This window comes from Rhamphochromis sp. 'chilingali', assembly GCF_963969265.1.
Source record: "Rhamphochromis sp. 'chilingali' genome assembly, chromosome: 1".
In the NCBI taxonomy this organism is placed as follows: domain Eukaryota; kingdom Metazoa; phylum Chordata; class Actinopteri; order Cichliformes; family Cichlidae; genus Rhamphochromis; species Rhamphochromis sp. 'chilingali'.
The window spans coordinates 60322192-60345239 of record NC_137929.1 but is presented as its reverse complement, the minus strand read 5'-3'; the positions used below and the strand labels follow the sequence as shown (position 1 = coordinate 60345239).

General features: G+C 44.9%; 1 protein-coding gene and 1 long non-coding RNA gene across 2 annotated transcripts in view; one reads left to right on the top strand and one right to left on the bottom strand.

Moving 5' to 3' along the window:
- The window catches only part of LOC308410625 (protein turtle-like), a 321861-nt gene that overhangs the window by 36016 nt on the left and 262797 nt on the right, over positions 1–23048 (bottom strand). The window lies entirely within an intron of this gene.
- LOC308383243 lies at positions 19854–21997 on the top strand. Its single transcript, XR_013969105.1, has 3 exons — positions 19854–20466; positions 21047–21094; positions 21178–21997. It is a non-coding gene; the product is annotated as an uncharacterized lncRNA (long non-coding RNA).

Here is a 23048-nt window from a genome sequence, read left to right as displayed (position 1 = left end):
AACTCACTGATGTCTTCACAGACATCTTCAACATATCACTCATCCAGGCTGTCGTCCCCACATGTTTTAAAGCCACCACAATCATTCCGGTTCCAAAAAAGTCATCTCCCTCCTGCTTTAATGACTACCGTCCTGTTGCACTTACTCCCATCCTGATGAAGTGCTTCGAACGACTAGTCATGCAACACATCAAGACTGTCCTGCCCCCCTCCCTGGATCCCTTCCAGTTTGCGTATCGGCCCAACCGCTCAACCGATGATGCCATCTCCACTGCACTCCACTCGGCACTCACACACCTGGACAAAAAAGACTCATACACAGCAAATCCAGCATGTCCAAATTAACACTGTCGGATTTGATTTCAACACTATTAAAGTGTCTATATGGGTCCACACCAGAGAGTGTTAATTTAACTCTTTTTGGAGAGTTGGTACGTTAACTCTGATTTAGTGTTAAACACCAAATCTGTCTGGAGTTGATAATTTAACACTTGGTGTTAAGAGTTTATATATTAACTCTCAAAGAGTATTTTAGTTTAACTACGTAAGAGTTATCTTCTAATTAATTCTAAAAAGCGGGAATTTGACTGTTCTGAACTTCTAGAAATTTCTTTTGGAAATAAACATTTACTAAAAAGACACAATGGTTTTTGAAAAACATTTATTCTGAACTGTGCACCACAATTTCAAAACATTTTTTGAAAGATGTAACAGTGTACATGTTCTCACTTTCATTAGAATTTTGTTTATCAAAAGGTCTGACATGGTAAATGCAAATAACAGCATTCTCATCACTTATTTCTCCAATACAATATGCATGTCCTTCATTCATCCCTTTGTGGAACTTCAACGCACTTCTGCTGTCCCCCATATTCCATCTTCACAAGCATATCCTGTGCGGAGATTGAATAAAAATTAGTTGACACTAATTAATGGCACAAATAATCCAGTAAACAATTGCAGCACAGTAAAAAAAAAAAAAAAAAAGGAATCCTCTTTGAGCCATTACTTGTGTAAAGTATTTTCCCAAAAGACAAGGACACGGGCAACAGGTAATACTGAACTAAATGTAAAACCTCAACCTTTTTCATTTTTACGTAAACCGTGTGCACAAAACTCTGGAGGGATCTAAATGCTAACGTAGAATCCAGTCAGGACGCCTGCTACTGCTGTTTGCTCGTTTTTTTTTATGGGCGATCGTTTTCAGACTTCCAGTAGCACCATTATACCAACATTTCACATTCTACACATTGTTTTAGGTGTATTTGACCAAAAGTTTGACTGAAAATTCACATGCAAGCTTTTTTCAAGGCTGTGGTATTTTCCCGCAAACAATACCTTTCAGCTAGCTAAAACAGAATGTTATGCTATCACCGAGCAACATGGCTAATGCCTTTCACACACCTTTGTCTCAACTCCAAAGAGCCACAGAAGTAAAAGCTAATAGAAATAATTGAAACAATCTTTGAAAGAATTACTTACCAAGCATGGCAAACAACTCAAATATGTAGAGCAAAATGTTCTGAAACGGCTTCACTTCAGCTTCGATTGGAGCCGTGCCGGGGGCGGAGTCTGTGAATTTACTCTGTTGGTGTCATAGCCCCTCTAGGAGTTCAGAGTTAAGAGGTCAAGAGTTAATGTTTCCATTGTTACAGGCATGGTCCTTTAAGGGTGAAGCCTGATGGGAAATGTATGCGGGGGTGTGTGTGTAGCGGAACTGCCTGTCGGGTGTGTGAGAGAGAGCGGAGAAGGGAAAGAAAAGTAACGGTTAACTACAGAAGAGACGAAGAGAAAGTAAATAAAAGGAATATAATAACTCCCTCGGCAGCCAGAGTTGTATCGGCGATGCCCGCTGTGAGTAAACTGTTTCAGCCCACTGTACGCGGTGTTCGTGCCTTGGAGGAGAAATAAAGGTTCGGTAAAGCAGTTTCCTACGCCTCCCTCGATCTTCTTGCTAGCGGAGTTGACCTGTATAGTAAGCTGTTGCCGGCTGCGAGTCAAGTAACTGCCAGAGGTTTCCTTACTACGGTTCGGGGCCGCGGATTTGGCGCGGTAACACTGGGGGCTCTTTTCCGGGATAAAACTCCGCAAAGCGCCGAGAGAGTGGGAGCGAACTTTCTTTTTCTCTTTTCCCTCGGACGCCGTTCTGGGCGAGGTCATCCTGCCTGTACAGGTGGGGAGCGGTGTTGAAAATGTAGACTTTCTTTTGGCCGACATGGCCGAAGGCACTGAAGTTATTCTGGGGCACCCTTTCCTGCAACAATCGTGCGCTTGCTTAGACTACGGCCGCCAAGAGATAACCCTGTTTAATGAAAAGATACCATGTTTTGGCGTGGGCCCTCAACCCCAGGTGCTTGTTGTTAGGGTGGCACGCACTACGGTTTTGGAACCAGGCTGCGAGTATGTGGTCCCCGGGTTTTCCAGCTCCCACTGTGCCGTCCATAGAGACATGATGCTAAGCCCCACAAAGGGCTTTGTGGAGAAGCACCAAGTACTGGTAGCTCACGCAGTTGTGCAACCTAGTAAACCCTCTAGCATCCCAATCAGAGTCTTTAACCCTGGGGCCGTAGCTGTCACCTTAAAGCGTGGTGCCGTGGCAGGGGTTCTTCAGCCCGTGCAGGTCCTGGAGGGGTCGGGGGGTCACCCACCAAGGGTCCTGGCAGCCCTCGAACTTAATGGTACTCCCCCTGCTTCTGTACCAAGCCATTTGCAGGCCCTTTACGCCGAGAGCAGCCCCGGTTTGACTCACATTGCCCGCTACGATCTGGCAGGCCTGCTGAGGTCCTACAGTGATGTCTTCTCCACTGGCCCAAATGACCTTGGTCGCACTGGTGTTGTCCAGCATGACATCCTGACCACGCCAGGGCCACCAGTTAAGCACCCGCCGCGCAGGATGGCAGGGGACAAACAAATAGTGGCCGACCAGCAAGTACAGCAGAGCCTGGAGGCTGGGCTAGCTCAACCTAGCAATAGCGGCTGGGCTGCTCCAATTGTGATGGTGAAGAAGAAAGACCAGAGTCCCAGACTATGCGTGGACTATAGACCACTAAATGAGCGAACCCTTAAAGACGCTTATCCCCTGCCACGCATCCAGGACACCCTTGACACGCTTTCTACTGCCAAGTACTTCAGTACACTAGACCTGACTTCAGGGTACTGGCAGGTAGAGATGACCCCCAGAGCCCGAAAAGCAGCTGCATTTTGTACCCGTAAGGGATTGTTCGAGTGGAATGTGATGCCGTTTGGACTGTGCAACGCACCGGCCACATTCCAAAGGCTTATGGACAGAGTCCTGGCTGGGCTGCAGTGGGAGACATGCCTAGTGTACCTAGATGACATCATTGTCCTGGGCCAGGATAGCACCCAGATGCTGGAGCGGCTCGAGCAAGTGTTCATCAGATTGCGTGGAGCCAACCTAAAACTGAAGCCATCTAAATGCTGCCTGTTTCGGGAGCAGGTGGCCTATCTGGGCCATATCATCTCTGCTGGAGGTATTTCCACGGACCCCCAGAAAGTCCAGCAGGTGACGGACTGGCCTGCACCGCGGACCGTCACAGAAGTGCGTCAGTTTGTTGGCTTAGCCTCATACTACCGCCGGTTCATGGAGGACTTTGCCACAGTAGCTACACCCCTCCACGAACTCACTAAGAAGTATGCCCGTTTTAACTGGACTGCCGAGTGCCAGGGAGCATTCCAGGAATTAAAAAGACGGCTTACGGCAGCCCCTGTCCTGGGTTACCCAATGGACCAGGGTGACTTCTTCCTCGACACTGATGCCAGCAATTGTGGGATTGGAGCGATTCTCTCCCAAGTGCAAGGGGGCGAAGAGCGGGTCTTGGCCTATGGGAGCAGGCGGCTGTCGGCTACCGAACAAAACTATTGTACGACCAGGCGAGAGCTTCTGGCGGTTGTGGCGTTCACTTCCCACTTCAGACAGTACCTGCTGGGTAGGCCGTTCACTGTCCGGACTGACCATAGCAGCCTCCGCTGGCTGACCAGGCTGAGGGAGCCCGAGGGCCAGCTGGCCCGCTGGTTGGAGAAGCTGGCAGAGTATAACTTCCAGGTGCTGCACCGACCTGGGAAAAACCACCAGAATGCGGATGCACTTTCCAGGAGACCCTGCCGCGCTTCATGCCCGTGCACACTCCCAGAGCCCACCATCAACAGCGGCCGGTTCGAGCATAAAGGTGTGCAGTGTAACTTAGAGGACTGTGGTACCAGCATGACCCCCCCAGGGCAGCCCCCAGTGAGGGTAGTGGGGCCTGATGGTACCGATGGGAAAAGCCGGGTAGCAGAACCAGAGTGTGCACCCGTAGCTGCAGTGGACTGTTGTTCCAGTAGTAGCCACGACACCTGCCCAAATATCCACCGGGTGGATGAGTCCCATCACACTAGCTTGTTCAGTGGCTGGACCCCAGAACAGCTCTTGGCTAGCCAGAAGAACGATGTGGATATAGGCCCAGTTTGGGAATGGAAGGAAAAAGGGGAAGGTCGGCCCGTCTGGGCCGATGTAGCGGCATGCAGCCCCGCAACCAAAGCCTACTGGGCGCAGTGGAAAAGACTGTACCTAAAAGATGGAGTGCTGGTGAGGAAATTCCACTGTACAGAAAGTAATGTGTTTTTCCCCCAAATCCTTCTGCCTCACGCCTATCGTCACTCCGTAATGCAGCAGATGCACGATGGCCCAGTGGGCGGCCACTTTGGGGCAGAAAGGACCCTGGCACGCTTGAAGAATAGGTACTACTGGTAAAACATGAAAGATGATGTGACCCTGTGGTGCCGCACTTGCACCAGTTGTGCTGAAAGGGCGCGGCCCCTAAAAACCCCCCAGGCAGCGATGGGCACGGTACATGTTGGCGGCCCCATGGAGAGGATTGCAGTCGATCTGATGGGACCGTTGAACGAAACAGAAAGGCATAACCGATTCATATTGGTGGTACAAGACTACTTCAGCAAGTGGGTGGAGGCTTATCCAGTCCCCGATGCACAAGCGCCCACGGTGGCAGGAAAGGTTGTTGCGGAGTGGGTATGTAGATATGGAGCCCCACAGTCTCTGCATAGCGACCAGGGCACCAACTTTGAGTCGGCTGTGTTCCAGGGGATGTGTGAACTGTTCGGAATCAAAAAGACACGCACCACACCCTTTCGTCCACAGTCCGATGGCCAGGTAGAGCGTTTTAATGCTACCCTGCAGAAGGCCTTAGCCACCACCGCAGAGCGCTGCCACTGGGACTGGGATATAATGATCCCCTATGCTGTCATGGCTTATCGGGCAACTAAGCACAGTTCCACAGGATTGACCCCAAACATGATGCTTCTGGGCCGAGAGATAACCGAGCCTATTGACCTGGTCGCGGGTCTGCCGGCCGACGACACCCCCAACTGCACTACACCACAGTATGTGGTGCAACTCAGGGAAAGGCTGGAGCTTTCCCACCAACTGGCACGGGAGGCTCTCGGGAAATCTGTTGAGCGCGCTAAGAAACAGTACGATAAGAATATCTGCCAAGTTCAGTATCCAGTCGGCGCTGCAGTGTGGCATCTGATCAAAGGGACCAAGAGAGTGCGGCACAAGGTTCGCAAATTTCTGCCTTCCTATGAGGGCCCCTACTTCGTAGTGGGCCTGTTGGATGATTTAGTCTACTGCATTAAAAAGGGGCCCCGAGCAAAGGCTAAAGTGGTTCATCACGACAGACTCAAGCCCTATCACTCAAGAACGCCGCTGGACAACAGCTGGGTCTTCCAAGACTCCGACCAGGCAGCACCCACCGAGGTGCCTCCTCCAGCGCTCGACGAAAGCGATTCTGACATTGATTTCGGTCCCTTCGACTTGTGGGAGACCCCAGCCGGGGCAGATCAACCAGATACTGGTGCTTCCCTGAGAGCTGGCTCTCCGCCACCCGCTCAAGGAGATGGTAGTGGGTTGCCAGCCAGCCCTGTTCAGCCTTACGTGGATGGGGCTGAAGGACCAGAACAGCACCCTTCCTTCAGGTCCACTCCCCGTTCCAGACCACAGCGTGTGCGGCGGGCGCCGGACATGTTTGGTGACTGGGTCAGTCACTAGGCTAGTATGTCCTAACTGAGTCGGGGTGTAGGCAGATCGCTGCCCTGCTCAGTAGTTCCAAAAAAAAAAAAAAAAAAAAAAAAAAAAAAAAAATTGTTCATGTTACATATGTTAAGTGATATGACTGTTGTAAATTGAGTTGTTACAGGGGGCTATTCTTACGTGTACTGTTGGGCTGGTTTGTCTTGCTGTTTCCTGGCAACATGGCTGTCGACGGGCTGCAAGTTATTGTTTGAACTGTTTATACTAATGAGGTAAAGCTGGATATAGGGGCAAACGTTCAGCTGTAGTGCCTTAATGTCTTTCTTTATGAATACTGTATATGTGAAGGACGGGATATGGACATTGACTTGCACCCTCCTCAAAGTGAACCCTGTACATCCTATGTTTTCTTGTGCTTAAGATATGGACAGTTGTCTACTTCAAGATTGTTCCATCCTAAGGATCGCCATTTTTGGACTGGGGGCACGACTGCTGTCCCGCATTGAATGCTGTATGTTTCCTTGTTAATGGGGGGGGTTCATGTGCTGGAATGATGTTAAGGGTTTAATTATCATCCAGAGTGGGGGTAGTGTTACAGGCATGGTCCTTTAAGAGTGAAGCCTGATGGGAAATGTATGCGGGGGTGTGTGTGTAGCGGAACTGCCTGTCGGGTGTGTGAGAGAGAGCGGAGAAGGGAAAGAAAAGTAACGGTTAACTACAGAAGAGACGAAGAGAAAGTAAATAAAAGGAATATAATAACTCCCTCGGCAGCCAGAGTTGTATCGGCGATGCCCGCTGTGAGTAAACTGTTTCAGCCCACTGTACGCGGTGTTCGTGCCTTGGAGGAGAAATAAAGGTTCGGTAAAGCAGTTTCCTACGCCTCCCTCGATCTTCTTGCTAGCGGAGTTGACCTGTATAGTAAGCTGTTGCCGGCTGCGAGTCAAGTAACTGCCAGAGGTTTCCTTACTACGGTTCGGGGCCGCGGATCTGGCGCGGTAACACCATTGTAACACCTCCAGATTTGACATAGAAACACTCGTTTTTAACACTCTATTTTAACTACTATCATTTTACACCTCAGAGTTACATTAAAAGAATGTGACTCTACTTAGAGTAAAATTAACTCTACTTTTGCAAGAAGACTATTAACACCAAAACATTTAACACTTTTGAATTTGCTGTGTAGAGCAAATTCTGATCGGAAGGTTGGTGGTTCGATTCCTGGCTTCCCCCAGTCTGCATGCCAAATATCCTTGGGCAAGATATTAATCAGAATCAGAATCAGAATGGGTTTATTGCCAGATGTTGAGGTTTACAACATTAGGAAATTGCTGCGGTGCTTCAGTGCAGACAATAAGAATTAAAGTGCTATGTAGAAAGAAAGATATGTGCATGAGATATACATGAGATATATACATGAGAATAAGAATTATGAGTGCTACGTAGAAAGATATATACATGAGTGCAGGTGGTGATCAGTGCCAAACATATATACATGAGAGTAAGAATTATGAGTGCTACGTAGAAAGATATATACATGAGTGCAGGTGGTGATCAGTGCCAGACATGAAATGATGCAGTGACACAGCGTAGGGTCATGTGTTAGTGGCGGGGACAGTCATGTGGTTATTGTTCATGTGTCCAACAGCAGAGGGGAAGAAACTGTTCTTGTGGCGAGAGGTTCTGGTGCGAATGGACCGGAGCCTCCTGCCTGAGGGGAGCAGGTCAAACAGACTGTGTCCAGGGTGAGAAGGGTCAGCTGAGATCCGGGCTGCACGCCGCAGAGTCCTGGAGGTGTACAGGTCCTGCAGAGATGGGAGTCTGCAGCCAATCACCTTCTCAGCAGAGCGCACAACACGCTGCAGTCTCTGTTTGTCCCTGATAGTGGCTCCAGCGTACCACACGGTGATGGAGGAGGTGAGGATGGACTCGATGATTGCAGTGTAGAATTGCATCATCGTCCGTGTTGGCAGGTTGAATTTCTTCAGCTGCCTCAGGAAGTACATCCTCTGCTGGGCTTTCTTGATGACGGAGGTGATGGTGGGCTCCCACTTCAGGTCCTGGGTGATGGTGGTACCCAGGAAGCGGAATGAGTCCACAGAGGTGATGGGGGTGTCAGTCAGGATGATGGGGGGGAGTGGGGCTGTGTGCTTCCTGAAGTCCACAATAATCTCCACTGTCTTCTGGGCATTCAGCACCAGGTTGTTGTGGCTGCACCAAGACACCAGACGTTCAACCTCCCTCCTGTAGGCAGACTCATCCCCGTCAGAGATGAGCCCAATGACGGTGGTGTCATCTGCGAACTTGATTAGCTTGACAGACTGGTGGGTGGAGGTGCAGCAGTTGGTGTACAGGGAGAAGAGCAGAGGAGAAAGAACACAGCCCTGAGGGGAGCCGGTGCTGATGGTCCGGGAGTCCGAGACATTCTTTCCCAGCCTCACGTGCTGCTTCCTGTCCGTCAGGAAGTCAGTGATCCACCGGCAGATGGGATCAGGCACATTCATCTGGGAAAGCTTGCCTCGGAGATGGTCTGGAAGGATGGTGTTGAAGGCAGAGCTGAAGTCCACAAACAGGATCCTGGCGTAGGTTCCTGGGGAGTCCAGATGCTGCAGGATGAAGTGTAGGGCCATGTTGATGGCGTCGTCTACAGACCTGTTGGCTCTATATGCAAACTGCAGGGGGTCCAGGAGGGGGGCCGTGAGGGTCTTGAGATGGGAGAGAACCAGGCGCTCAAATGACTTCATGACCACAGATGTCAGAGCCACAGGTCTGTAGTCATTTAGTCCAGTGATCCTAGGTTTCTTGGGGACAGGGATTATGGTAGAGGACTTGAAGCAGGCAGGCACATGACATGCCTGCAGTGAGGAGTTGAAGATGCCAGAAAACACTGGGGCCAGCTCGTTTGCACAGTGTCTGAGGGTGGCAGGAGACACACCGTCTGGGCCGGGAGCTTTCCGAGCATTCAGACTCCTAAACTGCTTCCTCACATCTGCTTCATGAATATGAAGAGTTGTGGTCGGAGGAGGTGGTGTGAAATCCTCTTTTGTGTGGGGTGAGGGGGCGGGTGTTGCAGGTGAACAGTTTGAAGGTGGTGATGGCTCTATGGAGGGGGGAGAGGTGGGGGAATGAGTGTCCAAAGTGCCTCTATTGTTGGGGTCGTTGGAGGTGTGAAGGCTGCCTGATGGCTCGTCAAAACGACAGTAGAAGTCGTTAAGGGTGTTGGCTAAGAGCAAGTCATCAGTGGAGTGGGGGGTTTTAGGCTTGTAGTTTGTAATATTCCTAAAACCTTTCCACACAGAGGCCGAGTCATTCTCTGAGATCTGCTGCTGCATCTTCTCAGAGTGCTGATGTTTGGCAATGTCCACTTCCTTAGTGAACCTGTACTTGGCCTCTCTGTAGCAGTCCCTGTCTCCGCTTCTGAACGCCTTACTCTTTTCCAGCCACAGCTTTTTGAGTTTAGGAGTAAACCAGGGTTTGTCATTGTTATAACTCACCCTGGTGCGTGATGGCACAATGCTGTCCTCACAGAAGTGGATATAGGAGGTGACAGTGTCCGTAAACTCGTCCAAGCTGTTAGAAGCAGCCTTCATTGTGTCCCAGTCTGTGGTCTCCAAACACGTGCGAAGCTCCTCCACAGCCTCGTTGCTCCACAGTTTTTTGGTCCTCACGACAGGTTTGGAGAGCTTCAGCCTCTGTCTGTACGCGGGGATTAGGTGGATCATGACGTGGTCAGAAAGTCCGAGTGAAGCGCGCGGCACCGCGCGATAGGCCCCGCTGATCGTGCTGTAGCAGTGATCCAATGTCCTCTCCTCTCTGGTTGGGCATTTAATATACTGTTTGTATTTCGGAAGCTCATGGCTCAGATTGGCTTTGTTAAAGTCCCCAAGAGCAATGATGAGAGAGTCCGGGTATGTCCGCTCCGTGTGGAGAATCTGCTCTGCGAGTGCGCACTGAGCTGCTTGCGCATCCGCGTCTGGCGGGATGTAAACAGCGGCCAGGATGAATGAAGCAAACTCCCGCGGAGAATAAAACGGTTTGCAGTGAATAAAAAGATATTCCAGAGAGGGAGAGCAGTGCTGGGCAATCACTGTTACATCTGTGCACCAGCCACTATTGATGTAGAAGCAGACACCTCCACCTTTGGTTTTACCGGAGAGAGCGGCCTGCCGGTCCGCGCGCAGCAGATGAAAGCCCTCCAGCTTGAGCGCGCAGTCCGGGATGTCCTCACTCAGCCACGACTCCGTAAAACATAAGACACAGGAGGAGGCAAAGTCTCTGTTCATGCTTCTCATCAGGGCCAGTTCGTCTATCTTATTCCAGAGTGAGCGTACATTAGAAAGAAAGATCCCAGGAAGGGCCGTTCTCAGTCCGCGTTTCCTCAAACGCACGAGTACACCGGCTCGCTTACCTCTCTTTCGACGTCTCACTTTCCTGATCAGAGTCAGCAGTAAATCTGCCGCAGATGCGACAAATATTGGAAATAAATCCACAGGCGTTGTAGTCCTGCAGTTAAGGAGCTCTTCTCTGGTGTAAGAATATCCAGAGGAGTGCCCAGACACAGAAGAAATGCACAAAAACAAGACAAAAGTAACGCACTGAAGCACCAGGGCATCCATACGCGGCGCCATCTTGGAAAGGCCCAGCCAACCCCAAATTGCTCTCCGATGCATCCATCGGCGTATGACTGTGTGTGAATGTTACTTAGAAAGCACCTAGAACAATGTGCTTGTGCGAATGGGTGAATGCACAAGTTGCGTAAAGCGCTTTGAGTGCTCAGAAGAGTAGAAAAGCGCTATATAAGAACCAGTCCATTTACCATTACCATGTTTCAGCTCCTAAAATCTATCTGAGCTAGCAAAACAAGCTGATGAATTAGCATTTTACCCTCTCTTCTAAATTTAGTCACTTCTGCCTCTGATCTCAAACTTAGGGTGCTGATTCCGATACGAGAGAACAAACTGTTCTGTCACTGAGTATTGGAGGCTGTTGAAGTCTCCCGCACCACATCATCATTTGATTATGACGTCATAGAGACTGACAAATCTACTCTTGTACTCAAGTTTACCACCCAACACCCACTACTCTGAATATGTACAACAAACATAAAGGTGAAAACCATTGTGTGCAGTTGCATTGCTTCCTTGGACCTATAATGATGTATTAACAATAACAACCTTTGTTTGTCAAATACACAATCATGCAACAACGTGGGAACAACAACTACGGGAACAATGTACTGAAATGCTTTGTATTCAATCTGTGGACAGACTGCAGATGTAGCTGCGCCATTCCAGGGCTTGATTTTAGCATGGAGGGTCTAGCCCCTTAATATTATTGATCATTTTGAGAATTCAAGTAGAAAATCTGTTTTGAGAAAAATGTCCAAATGTTAACATTACTGTTGCTGTTTCAAGACACACTGCCACAATTGTTATTCCCTCTGAGTTAGTGAAATTGTATTTCAGAATAAATCCTAGTCAAAATGAAGACAGTGATCTCCCTCTCTTAGTGATTGCAACTGTGGCTCAAGAGTTGGCAGTTTGTCTTGTGATCGAAAGGTTGCCGGTTTGAGCCCCGGCTTGGACAGTTTCAGCCATTGTGTCCTTGGGCAAGACACTTCATCCGTTGCCTACTGGTGGTGGTCAGAGGCCCCAGTGGCGCCAGTGTCCGGCAGCCTCGCCTCTGTCAGTGCGCCCCAGGGTGGCTGTGGCTACAATGTAGCTTGCCATCACCAGTGTGTGAATAACTGAATGCAGTATAAAGCACTTTGGGGTCCTTAGGGAGTAATTAAAAGTGCTATACAAATACAGGCCATTAGCATTTTTTTACCATTAAAGACAGTATTTGGTGATCAGTAAAAGAACTTCGAAAATATGGTACAGAATATCCATGTGGTCAGATGGAAATTATTGATGGTCACACCCTTGTGTAATAAAAAGGGATGCATGTTGTATGACAAGATGGATGATCAATTGATGTCACTAAGCCATCTACAGAAGGTATTTTGTAGAGGTTATAGCAGCTGTGGCAGAAATATTTCATCTTTAAAAAAAACAAAAGAAAATTGTAGAAATTGAAATACAACTTTATCCTCACTCCCTATTTTAAAAGCCCCTGCACAATCTGTTCTGCTCTGTTTTCCATTAAAATCACTATCAATTGTTATATCAATTGTTTAAATTTATTTGAGCACATCAAAACAGCCATTTTGTGGTTTTTTTGTTAAAGGGAACAGATTCACGACTCCGGTGCATTTCTCTAGCTGCTGCAGGGAGACAGTCTCAGGATTATTTAAGTGTTCCTGGTTCTATTTAGTCCAGCCCAGGTGAAAACTGCATCAACTGGTTCTACAGATAAAAAAAAACAAACTAGTTTTACAGCCACAGAAAACACGTAATTTGAATCAGGTAAGACAAACATACAACACTGTAAAACTTTATTAGCAACAAACACAAATTGAATATAAAAAATATATAACAAAAAGGTACATACCCAGCTCAGAAATTATGTATAATTATACTGTAACAGCTGATCAATTCATGAGAAGAACTTTGTGTGGTTCAATCTTCACAGAACAAGTTTGATCATACCAGTAGCTGCTCAGCCTGACGATGAAACACATTCAATGATTCTGATTCTGTACCATACAAGAGGCTGAATTCATGAATACTAGGGTTATTTATTTTTATATAAGTGAAAGTTGAGCTTTTTGGACAGGTGAGTCAAAGTGAAGGTATTCACTTTGACTCACCTGTCTAGTGAAAATTTTTTTTATTTTTTTTTTACTTATTTGAAGATTTCCTTGCTTTTCTTTAAACACAAACAAACTGTTCCACATACAAACAAGATGTAAATGACAAGAATGCAAGATGTTACTCTGAGATGATCAGCTAACTTGGACAGATTTGATGCTCTTCGACCTCAACTTGTGTTCTTCTTGGTTTTATAATCACTTTTTTTGCCTTACTTGAGGGAAAAGTGAAAATATTGAGGGAACTGATGCTAACTCCTCTGTTATTTAAGCCCAAGCACAGCTTATTTATCAAACCATCGTCCATCCTGTGAAATATCGTTGGAAACATGCACATCTTCTGATTTTCTACTTGGATGCTATAGTTTTAGTTTCTTTAGTCACACATTATCCTTCCGCTTGTTTTAGCAATGCAGGCTTCTCTGAGTCTGTGTGAATTGCTGAGCCATTTTCAACAGGTTTCGGTTTATCACGAGACTGGTTGGAATGCTGACTGTGTTTTCGTCGTTTGTTGTAGATCAAAAAACCAACAACACCAGTAAAAAGAAGCAGAGCAGGTACTGTCAGGCCAACGATCAGTCCAACAGAGCCAGCCTCCTTCCCTCCATCCTCTGTGTCTCCTCCTGTCTGACCTGCAGGTGAGAAACAGGTGTGAGGTGTCAGCTGTCAGGTAGGTGATGAGTGAAGAACAGAACAGAACAGAATCCATTTCCTCTTCAAACTGCTGTCAGACATTATCTACTGCACTCTGATCACATCACTCAGACCAGCTGCTTTCTACAAAGTCTCATCAACAACCTCTTTAGAAACAAACATCAACAACCAGGAAGCAGCTTCACCTCTGATCACACACACACTCAACTCTACTTACTCACCTGGAGGATCAACAACACTCAGTGTGATGATGCTGATGGGGTCACCATCCAAAATAGCTCTTTTTCTACGGTTTGATCCTGTCTTGACACGACACTCGTATGTTCCATTATCATTAATTGTCACATTCTTCAGAATCAAAGACACGTCTCCAGCCCTCATCTGTCTGTCCTGCAGATCCACCCGGTTCATAAAAGATGGATGCTGCTCGTCTGAATCAAAGAGCTCATCTCTATAAAAAAGCACATATTCATCTCTCAGGTCAGCTCTGCTCCACTCCACCGCACTGATGATGTTGTTGTTTGGAGCTCGACATGTCAGAGTGACGTTCTGCCCAGACTCAGCTGTGATGATTTTCTGGTCTGAAAGAGGAAACAACACAGAGCAGAGGTTATATTACACATTGTTCACACTGAGAGTTGCTGTGTTCAGTGATACTGAACAAAATGAGAGCTGTTATCATTGAGAGGATGAGGAGAAGATAAAAGGTGCTGCTGAGCTACAGTAAGTGAAATCTAAGAGGAGGAAAAAACTGTTTGTTCCAGCTATCATTAAAGTGAAAAATGCTGCTAGCACATTTAGTGCCACTGCACACCCACCCTCAGCAGATCTAACTTTAATTATATTCCTGCTGAAGCCAAAATGTTTTTTTCTGTTTTTGTGTTTTTTCTCTCCTTTTTACAGTTGGGAACATTTTTCAAAAAGCCAGAATCTCCTATTTCCATAGCACAGGGTTAGATTTACCTATCACCTTCAGTAGAAACCTCAGAGGGTTAAAGCAGTGCTGTTTGTAACAACCAAAGAGCTCATTGTGTATAACAGCAGCTGTTTTATAAATATATTATATCTCAAAGATATTAAAGGAAATCTTTTAAAACACATCAGATCGCAGTGAGGAAATAAACAAAGCTGACATCTACACTGATATGCTTTGGGTAAAGTGTTAAGAACAAAATGATGGGAAGTTATTAACTTACAGGGGGCTGAAGTTAAAAAAAGACCCCCAAAATTAATTGTATGAACTCAAAATGGTTCTCAGTAGTTTGTATGACCTCCACATGTTTGTATCGATCTCTGACAACATCGGGGGATGCTTCTAATGATTGTGTCCTGGTGAAATCCTTTCTTTGTTATAGGTCAGCTGCCTGCATACTCTCATCACCGCATTGTTGTGCACCAGGACAAACCAAGGACCCACTGCACCAGTGTAGGGTCTGACAGTGAGTCCAAGAATTCCTCTTGATACCTAACGACAGTCAGGGTGCTGCTGACTAACCTGCAGAGGTCTGTGCATCCGTCAGTGGATATGATCTCCATGACCATCACTCACTCACCACCAAACCAGCCATGCTGAACAATAAATAACGTTCTCTACAGATTCTGCAGACCTTTTTACATCCGTCTCATGTGCACTGACAGGAGCCCAGTGTCAGAGCTGCAAATTAACACAATGCAGCTAAAACTGATTGACAAACCTTGTTACCTAACTAACTAGATCAAAATCACAGATGTTTCACTGACCACAGATCGATAGAAACAAATGTGCTGATAATAAGTGAACATAATGTGTGAGAGAAAGCAGCCTCTCATTATAAGACACTGAGTCTCTGCATGCTGCCTTTATGGAGCCACAGCTGTTTGTATACACTGAACAAAAAGCTTTGTAGCTGCATCCTGACTTCTGAAACTACAACACATCACACTGACACACACTGTGTAAATCTCCCTGCTCTGATTAAGCCTTGTGACGTCTAAACACAATGCCAAGCACGCCCAAAGGAGCTTTATGCCGGTGGTCAGCAGCACTCTGCATCTGGTATCTTAATGGAGCGGTCACAGTGTCACAGTTGTAATAAAGGTTTTTGTGATTGAGTTGCATGTTAATAAATCTGTAAATGTTATATGTTTGTCAGTTTAAGTATCATGATGCTGGTTATAACTGGTTGCAAATGTTAAGATTAAATATCTCTTTAATTGATTATTTATAGAACTCCTGATATTACATCACTAAGATTGCTTTTGTGGTTTATTTTAATAGCATCAAGCTGTAAAAACAATCAGTTAAATGGCTGTTCTACTCTATAGCTGTTGGAAGTTTTGCCATAGTTGTGCGCTACTATTGGAAAACTTGCAAGCCTCACAAAATGGAGGCAAATTTATGGTCTACAGCGCCCTCTGGTGGACAGATTGTGAAATATTGCTTGTGCAGCATATACTACCCCTGCAGAAGGTCATATTATTGTCCATCCAATAATATTTCATTCAATATTCAATATTTATCTTTTCCAGGAGCCCACACTCACACGCTATAACAGAATGTTTTCAGTCATGGGTGGATTAAGACTGGATTAAAACAGTGTTTAACGTGTCTCTGGGACTTTTTGAAGACAATTACCCAAATTCTTAGGTAGCTGCAGTCTGTCTTACAGAAGACTTGTAAACACCAGCGTTTCAATGCAGTTTTCAGAAATGGTCCTTAAAGCATTGTAAAAATGCATTGTTTACTTTCTGTTTTGGCCTCCTGTCCACACTGAGACGGCGTTTTTGCTGATGTAAAACACAGCATTTTCAAAACTCTCTCGAAAACGCATACATTTGAAAGCTGTGCTTTCACTTCACAGTGTGGACAGTAAAAACAGAGACTTTCAAAAACGATGACGCATTTTAGTCATATGATGCAGTCATGTGACCAATTCAACCAAGATGGCGGCTTGCTTGCTCTCAATTTTGACAGCCCTATTAAAGATTAATATCAGTTTGTAAATGCTCCAGATAGCTTTTCTTCAAATTCTTTAATTCTCACTCGCTTTTGCAATTTTGTAATTTTGCGTTACTCTCAGCAACAACTCCACCTCATTGTTAGTCCATTTAAAAAAACTGTACTTTTCTTCAACATCCTACCGCGACGTTTCAAAGAGCCGGAAAGTAAATAAACGGCACGCATGTGCAGTACTGGAACGTAAGCATTTTTGGCCATTTCAATATGGACGCACACTCTGTGAAAACGACTGAAAACTCTAGTGTGGACGCGGACGCCTTTTTCAAATCTATCCAGGCTAGTGTGGCATGGACAGCTAGTGTGGTATTTTTGAAAACGGAGATTTTCCGTTTTTTTAAAGTTTTTTTTTTAAGATCCCGCGCCAAAAATGAAGGAAAACGCTGCCAGGAATGTGCCAAAGCAACAGTTGGCGATATATTCCTAACCGTGTAGTAATGTTGGCCAATCAGAAGTCTAGAAGCCTGGGTGGGAAAGAGTAAACAAAGATGGTGCATAGAAGCAGAACTGAGTCCTATGTGTGGAGGGACAGTAACTTCATGTGTATATGTAAACATTTAAACACTGCAGAGAGTAAAATTAACACTAACAGTATTTTCTGTAAGTCCGCCCTTGTAACATCAAAAAAGCCGCACACCTTTGACGCTGCGCTTTCTCTGTTTTCCCCGTCCACACATAAACGCAAAAACTGAGTTTTTGAAAATCTCCGTGTAGGTGTGGACGTAGCCTTAAACTCACCTAACCTCCCTCGTCATTGTCCTGTAATCAGCACAATAAGGCAAACATCTCCACTGAGACCAATTAATGCAGTGACACCTATAGCCTGGGGAAAACCGCTAGATATCCTGTAGTCCAGATGATAGATGGGAGTGGCTGGATGCATGTTGGTAGACAAGAAACCAGAAGATGAAAGAGTTTGAAGGCTGATCTAATTTAAGTGGAAATGGACTAAATGGTCAAATCGATTTCATATCCACAGAGTGCTCACCTGTCCTACCCTTCATGCCACAAAGCTGCATTTTAGCCACATTACAGTTGTCTCCCTCAACTAGCGTGCAGTTACCTTGTTGTGGTTCACAGTCCAACAACAGCTACAAGGGATTCACCTACACATACATCAGGCTTAGCATGCAGCACAACAAGAACAGGCGGACTCTTCTGTATCAACTATATTAACATCTGAAGCTGTGCCTTTACAGCCCTCTGTATCTACAATTCCTGTGGTCTTTACTCATCTTTTACTAGTGCAGCCTCTTCCTCCTGCTTCACCGCAGCCTCCAGCTACTGTTATGATGCCGCAAGATGCCAATCTATAGAACGTATGTGGATAAGTGTCGCCACTCAAACAATATCGCTTCATAATCGCTGATAAGGAGACGAAGTCAAAAGCCAAGAAGCCAAGACTTATAGTGAGCTCCTCAGATGTTGACAGTCTACTCCACTGTCACATCCACCTGTCCATTATCCTGCACCATCATATGTACAGCACTCCTACCCAGCACCTTTTTCTGCAACTCCTTGCCTTCTCTCATCTAACAAGTATGATGGAGATGGTAATTGCTTCATCATATGTGAGCCAAACTCCTGCAGTCAGAGGATTTAGGTCGGTTCTATCCTGCAGTGTTCCAACAAGTCTTCACACACTAAGCCGGTTTTATTGTCCCACAAACCTGTCCATCCACTTTTTGGTTGAGGAGGGTCACCCGCCCCAGATGTACTCAGGTGCACTTCTACAAGATCCTGACTGTACGGCATTGGAAGCCAGATGACGTAGGCCATTTCTGAATGTTCATTGGTTGGCAGGTGAAAAAAAGAGCAGGAAGTGATAGCAGAGTTTACAAAGAACAAGAGAACCTAAAAAACTTCAAAGATCAAAAACTAAAGCACGAAAAGCACAGACAGTGACTGTAGCGATACTTGTCTTTGTTTTTAACACTCGGGAGCTTTTGGTATGTTAGCCTTCGCTCTGCTCCCCGGCTGGCTGGCAGACCACAAACAACACGAGCAACAGACGCCACAGACCTATTAAAGCACAGAATCTGTGCACTGCCATCATTTTAACCACAGATCTCACTTTAGTCAGAAGGACAGTCCCCACAGTGGTACAGATAGCAAACATGCTAACTCTACGATAAAACAAGTAGACCCCACCCAGCCTCGTGATGCATTCACGGACACAAACAAATGGAATCGACATGAAACAAATTATTTGTGAAGTATTGGCACCACGTAAACGACAAAGATACCATTTTTTCCTTTTTTTATCTCAGAGGGGAAAATTTTGGTTTATTAATCTCACCTGCCGAGACAAACACGAAGATGCCAAAAAACAGCAAAGTGGAGCAGAGTGACGCAGTTACAGACATTTCCGTGTTCTTCTTTCTGATGATCGGACAAGTTTGTTCTAAATGTGCTAGTCTGATGATATTTTCTGCGAATAACAGACTATGACTTTAAAAAGTAACTACAGGAGATTCAATTTAAAGTTTAAGCAAGACAAAGATTATTTGAGCTTCAGCCGATCGTTTCAACTTCAAACTTGCGTTCAGTTCTCTTAAGGTAGTCGCATTTAAGTGACGTCAGGTTCGCTGAGCTATACGAACAATAAGTGAGTCATAAGAAAAGAGGTGAAAACTAAAACAGCTCTGAGTGTTTCTTGAATGATCTCCGTAACCGCTCTCATCCATAAACAATCAGCTCCATGCTAGAGACCAAAGGACTTTAAAATCGTTCCACTGTACAACAATGTAAATATATAAAAACGAAGCCCTCAAACACTTTCCTGATTGGCGTCCTGTCTAACTTCTTAATAAGGACTAGAAAGTTTCTACCCAAATATTTGCTCATACAATTAAGGTAGCTTTAGCTTTCGTAACTGATGAGACACAAACAGAGGAATTGGTATATCTCTGATCATATAAGAATAATATTAGACCTTATTGATTATTTACTTCTCATTTAATTTCTACAAAACTTTTGATTCCATCCAAAAAAACCCAAAAACATTCTGCACTTGATAGGTTTAGCTTTGGGGCGTTTCTTCTATAACACTATCAAGAAATGTACACAAATATGAATTGCTTTACAAAACTGAAGTCTTTATTTTCTAAAGCATTAGATTCCACTAAATGTGAACAAAACTTTTAAAGACTCCATCAACCATGAAACTGTGAAAATAACTCAATTTTTTAAATAAAATCTGCACTGTTTATTTACGATGCAATTAGTTCTTTGTAAAATGTCAAAATGTTAGTAATTATTTTTATTTTTATCTTAACCTTGTTTCTATCTTACTTCACTATATTGTGAAATTATAAAGAACACCATTATGAATCCCTTCCCAATATTCTAAATGTTATTTATGATGTCCATCCATCCATCCATCCATCCATCCATTTTCTTCCGCTTATCCAGGTCCGGGTCGTGGGGGCAGCAGCCCAAGCAGAGAAGCCCAGACCTCCCTCTCCCCAGCCACCTCCTCCAGCTTATCCGGTGGAACACCAAGGCGTTCCCAGGCCAGCTGAGAGATATAATCTCTCCAGCGTGTCCTGGGTCTGCCCTGGGGCCTCTGGTGGGACATGCCCGGAAAACCTCTCCCAGGATGCGCCCACCTCAACTGGCTCCTTTCGATGCGGAGGAGCAGCAGCTCTACTCTGCACAGCAAAATCTCCAGTGTTAAATTAACACTAGAGAGTGTCTATATGGGTCCACACCTCTGAGTGTTAAATACAACACTGTTGAGTGTTAAATTAACACTTTTGACAGTGTTATATGTTTAAAAGTAACCTAGTCAGTTTTGAAGATTAACAAAGACTAACACTGAGCAGTGCTGATTTTCTAACACTGGAATATTTCTAACATTTTGAGTTAGTATTTGCTGATTCTCATTCCCACTGCGTCACACTCGGCTGTTTCAAGGCAAGCTGGAGGCCATCACCTGACGAAGCCAGCAGGACCACATCACCTGCAAAAAGCAGACATGAGATCCTGAGACCACCAAAGACCACCAAAGTGATCTCAAGTAAGTAAGTCTGGAATTACTTAATTGATCCTGAGGGTTATGGAACAAAAAAGTCAAGTGGAAGACCCCCCCCCCCCCCCCCCCCCCCCCACACACACACACACACACACACAATTTCACCAGCACTGAGCCGGAGGATCCTCAACCCAAATGAAGTCCGTTACTGGTGGCAACTGCAGCCCCATAACCATCAGACAGCGACTGAAGAGCTTCAAAACCAAAACATCTTCAAAGGCCTCGTCTCATTGAACAACACAGAACTGACCGTTTGTGTTTAGCAAGAGTGCACCAAACATGGAACACTGAAAAGTGGACGAGAGTTTTATTCTCTCATGAGAAAAAATGTAACCTTGATGGTTCTGATGGTTTCCAATGTTACTGGCATGACAGTACCTGCCACAATGGAAGAGGAACCATAATGGTCTGGGGTCCTTTTTCCTTCAGTGGAACAATGAAGCTTCAGGAGGTGTGAGGCGTCAAACAGCTGCTGGCTATGTCCAGATGTTGCAGAGAGCATCTCTCATGACTGAGGGCCCTCGTCTGTGTTGTAACGACTGTTTTTTTTTTTCTTTTTTAACAGGACAACGCTACAGTACACAATGCCCGCAGGACAAGGGATTTCTTCCAGGTGAATAAAATCCCTCTTTTGGAGCATCCTGCCTTGATCTAAATAAAATTGACAACCTTTTGGGATTTGTTACGTGTCTGCAGGCTGTATGTTTTCTGAATGGCCTTTCTCCCAAACTGATGAGTCAGTGGGTTGAACAATACACTGTGCAGACTGTCAGGCATGGTTTACAGAGTGCAGATGGTCAATTGGAATAGGGTGGATGAGCTCTGATCATCTTGCACCCTACCAGCCCTCGATGCCATCTGAGGGGGAGTCAGGGCTCCAACTCCAGACTCTGAGCACAACTTTCAAGATGTCTGAGGCTGAAATGACTTTGTTGTGGACAAGTGGGTTGTTTGGCACAGTTAACCACCTAGGTGGGAAGAAAACGTTGTTTCGTTTTGATTCTAAGGAAAGTGTGTTTATTGTACATGTTATGGTTATGTTGCTCCTTTAGGTTGATCTTGCCAATTTTGCTGTGTTGTTTTGACTTAAAGTTGTTTTTGTGGTGGAGCTGTTACACCACTGAAGTAATGTGCAGGTTCGTTGACCTTCTTTGAAGTACTTTGTTAGTGTGTCTGTAAATGTTGACCAAAGAGCTCCCCTAGTGTGTTATTGGGGTAGTGCAACCTGAAGTAGTTTCACACGTCAAAATTAATTGCTTTGGGATTCCTCAGCTCCCTTTGTTTTAAATAACTACACTTAATTAAGTGACAAAATGTGTTTATTGGTCCTCACTTCAAAATAATATAAAAATTGAAACTAGTAACTTAATGATCTAAATAATCACTGAATCCTCAGCAGCTTTGTCTGAGTGGAAAAGGGTGTGTGTGTGTTTGCATTGTGGTATTGTTGTATTTTTGCATTATCCCTATTAAACTGGTTCAGCAGTAAGAAAACTGTGTGAATGAGATTTCCTGCTTTTTGTAAAGTTTGATAAACTCTAAAATTAAGGGCTACTACAACATGGAGCTTCTTCTTTTTTTTCTTCAATGTTGGTTCATCTGTCTGTTCAATGTTTGTTATTAGAGCTAACATAGCTCCGGTTAGCTTAGACTGACTAGACTGACCGACTAATAGATCCAAACAGTAAAATTTTAAATTTAATGTACTTTGGGTGTTTTTTTCTCTTGAGGGTTTGTTTTTATGTGAGTTTATAAGAAAGTTATTTAATTTCCAAACTTTACTTATTTTTTTACACTTAGAAACATCTGAAGAGAAAAAACAAAGATTGTTTAATTCTAGTTTCATTTATTATTTCATTTATTTTTGCTGTTCATGTTTTCTCCTCATGTGCAGTGACAAAAAGAAAGAAAGGAGAAATGTGATGAAACTGAACAGAAGAGAAGTGGAGTAAAGTGTGACCAAGAGGAATCATTAAATGTTAACTTCCTGTCTTTTTGCTGGCAGCGAGTTAACACTAGAAATGAAACTGTTATAGTGTCAGTGGCTGCTGTTTCATAAATTTTACTTAAAATATTTAAGTATTTGGGCACTGAGCCAGTGCCCAAATACTACAAGTATGTGTAGCTTACACTTTATAAGATAAGCATAAGAAATCTATACTTATTTTTTTCAAAAGTTAAACTTCTTGAAATGTATTATATTGAGGTAACACTGACTGAGATACTACGTTGAATTATTCGAGCTGAACTATTAAAAATATTCTCAAACTGAAAATATGTTTGTGTACTATACACTATGGAGTAAAATATATATATTACCACATAGAGGACATTTAGTGAGGAAACACAAGCAGGACAACCAACCGCATGTAAAACATGAGAAGCAGCAAATAGTCCAGGAAGAAAGAGAGGCAGACAGATTATGTGACTCCTGCCAGCACTTCTCCTAAATCACATGACTGTAATCAGATTGACATGATCTTCCTCTTTATACTGTGTCAGTCTGACAGTTTTTGGTTCTTCAGATGATAAAGCATATTGAATCAATTTAATATGATGGGTTTTTT